General features: G+C 47.9%; 1 pseudogene; it reads left to right on the forward strand.

Annotated features, from left to right (window-relative positions):
* Positions 1-788: 788 nt before the first annotated feature.
* Positions 789-906, forward strand: LOC126261464 (5S ribosomal RNA; annotated as a pseudogene).
* Positions 907-3,163: the final 2,257 nt, after the last annotated feature.

The raw sequence follows: 3,163 nt of genomic DNA on the forward strand, positions 1-3,163 counted from the left end.
AGTGTTAGGAGCCACGACATACGGAGTAGAATTCCAGTCGGGATGGCATAGTCTTTGGAAGGCATGACGTAAGCAGGCCTCTCTTGCAACAACCAGCGAACCACCGATTGCAAACTGTTATGCAACGTAGCCCTGCATACGCAGCTTAACGTAGGAATCTACTTACGGAGTTGGTGTATTCAGATGAAGTAATACAGGGTGAGCACAAAGTCTAAGAATTTATTACAGGATAACAGTTCGACTTAATAATTTACATTTGGTGCCGTTACATAGGTTAGTGTTACTAGATTTTTTTAAGACCACTTACGTTAGTAAACCTGAGCGTGTGTTCCCTTGGTAGCTCGCAGAATGTCGAGGCGGTATTGCAGTTCCCGCCAGGCAGGTGTTTTGTAACCGTTCCTTCCAATCCACCGATCCGGAAATGTGTCGTCAAGGAAATCACGCACCATCAAAACCCAGTGAGGACCGGGGGGGGGGGGGGGTTGTTCTCCATTTTGCTGGAAAATTATCCATCGTTGATATTCTTCTATCTGTGGGGCAATGAACTGCTGCAAAACGTCTAAATAAATGTAAGCGGTAATGGATTTTTCCGCGATGAAAAACGGTCCAAAAGCTTTGTTATGCATGAGGCCGCACCAAACATTCACTTTTTCGCTTTCTCACTGTGCAGCATGTCGAGACCCTGAGCCCCATACACGGACATTATGCCTATTTACCATTCCTCTGACATTAAAAGTGGATTCATCGGTAAAGCGTATGCGATTTAAGTAATCGTTAAAGCCATCAATTCAAATGGCCTTGCCGCAGTGGTAACACCGGTTCCCGTCAGATCACCGAAGTTAAGAGCTGTCGGGCTGGGCTAGCACTTGGATGGGTGACCATCCGGTCTGCCGAGCGCTGTTGGCAAGCGGGGTGCACTCAGCCCTTGTGAGGCAGACTGAGGAGCTACTTGATTGAGAAGTAGCGGCTCCGGTCTCGGAAACTGACGTACGGCCGGGAGAGCGGTGTGCTGACCACATGCCCCTCCATATCCGCATCCAATGACGCCTTTGGGCTGAGGATGACACGGCAGCCGGTCGGTACCGTGGGGCCTACATTCCCTGTTCGGGAGGAGTTTAGTTTTGGTTTTAGAGCCATCAATCCTGTTGAGAATCTCAGTTGCAAATTCAGCACATGTCAGCAAATCATTCGTTTGCAAGGCTTGCACGATTTGCACTTTGTAAGCATGCAACCTAAGCCTATCTTGGAGAATCTGTTGAGAAATTCAGTTGAAAATTCAGCACATGTCAGCAAATCATTCGGTTGCAAGGCCTGCACGATTTTCACTTTGTAAGAAGGCAACACAAGCCTTTTACGAAGAATGCAAAAATGCAAATATGTGTGAAATCTTATGGGACTTAACTGCTAAGGTCATCAATCCCTAAGATTACACACTACTTAACCTAAATTATCCTAAGGACAAACACACACACCCATGCCCAAGGGAGGACTCGAACCTCCGCCGGGACCAGCCGCATAGTCCATGACTACAGCGCCTAAGACCGCTCGGCTAATCCCGCGCGGCTTTTATGAAGAATCTTCACAACACTTGCATGCGGTATTTGAAGTTCTCGTGATGCTTGACAAGTTGATTTAGACGGACCCCGTTGAAACGATTGCTGAACGCGATCAACAGTTGCATCACTCACACGAGGCCTGTCACTTCGAGGACGATCTTCAACGCTGCCTGTTTCGTTAAACTTTGCATACCATCGCTCTATCCATTTAACGTCAGCAGGGCTACGTCCATAATAAGCCCGAAATTTACGCTGAACACGGAGCGAATTCCTTTCGTGAAACCAAAGCACACATTGCGCTTTCTCTTGCTTCGACGTCATTTCGCCAGAAACTAACGTGACCTAACAGACCGCGTCAGTGTTGTGGAGCACTAGCCCCATCTATTGGTCACAAAAACTAGTAACACTAACCTATGTACCGGCATCAAATGTAACTTATTATGTCAAAGGGTTATCCTGTTATAAATTTTTATAATCAGGGCAAGACTTTGCGCTCACCCTGTATATCGCGGCAGAGAGCGTCTATTCCTTTTATAAGACCAAGGAATCGTCACATAGTCGCTTCTTGACAACATCTTAGAACTTTTCCCTCCTTACATTATTGGATGCTTTTTCGTGGCCAGCATTCTTCATGCAAGTATAAACATATTTAATCATAAATACCTTCTAGGATTCAGAAGACGACTACGGAAAAGTGTATGACATACAGGGAATTGACACATATCAGCGGATGGAGCGCCTGATGAAGTTTCGGTTTGTAATGTGTGCCGTGTCACAGTTGTAGAGTCCACCATTGTGGGGAAGGCTTGTCAGAATATCCATAAAAGTCATCTGCTCCAGGTCTCTAGAAAGGCAAACCAATAAACAGATTTTCTAACCGGACGGTTGTCGTCGTGCCCATTCGGGCAGAAGCCGCCGCGACCTCAACGAACGTAACCCGCCTCTTAAAGTTTGCCAAATCTCATATGGTACTCATAGTGAGTATCTGTAACTGAATTACAAACTTGGAGAGATGCTCTATCCATTGATAATCGTCTATTTTCCGTATGTCGTATTTTTCGCGCTAGCATCTTCTGAAACCTGTGGAGGTAGTTCGGAGTAATATTGTGTATAAACGATGTACGAATCCAAAACGCGACGCACAAGTCTGAGAAACAGGAGAATAATTACAGTATAAAGGTCTGTCTCGAAGTCGCGGCTATAGCGCAAAGAATAAAGAAGTGCTGCATAAGTGAAGCAACTGGGTATAGCGTTCGCGGGCTCTGGAAGAGGACCGCCAGGGGTGGCGACGACCCCGTTAACAGGCCTGTAGTGTGGGCTGCCGGCACCGCAGGCGCGCCGGGCGGCTCCGTAACGGCGCGGGCAAAGTTTGTTTTTTACGAGTTGGCAGCGAGAGGCGGCCGGCTGCAATATCCGGCGTCGGCGGCGGCGTCGGCTGCGCTAACGGTGCCGCCGGGGCGCCAGTTGGGCACTAGTGCGAGTACAGCAGCTGCGCGCGCAGGTAGCCGTCGACCCACTTCTCCACCGTCTGCTAACTTCTTCCCGGATTCTTCTTCCGCTGCACTCCGATTAAAACTTAAAATCACTGGCAGAGTTGGATTACTTAA

Source organism: Schistocerca nitens, chromosome 5 (assembly GCF_023898315.1).
Source record: "Schistocerca nitens isolate TAMUIC-IGC-003100 chromosome 5, iqSchNite1.1, whole genome shotgun sequence".
Lineage (NCBI taxonomy): Eukaryota > Metazoa > Arthropoda > Insecta > Orthoptera > Acrididae > Schistocerca > Schistocerca nitens.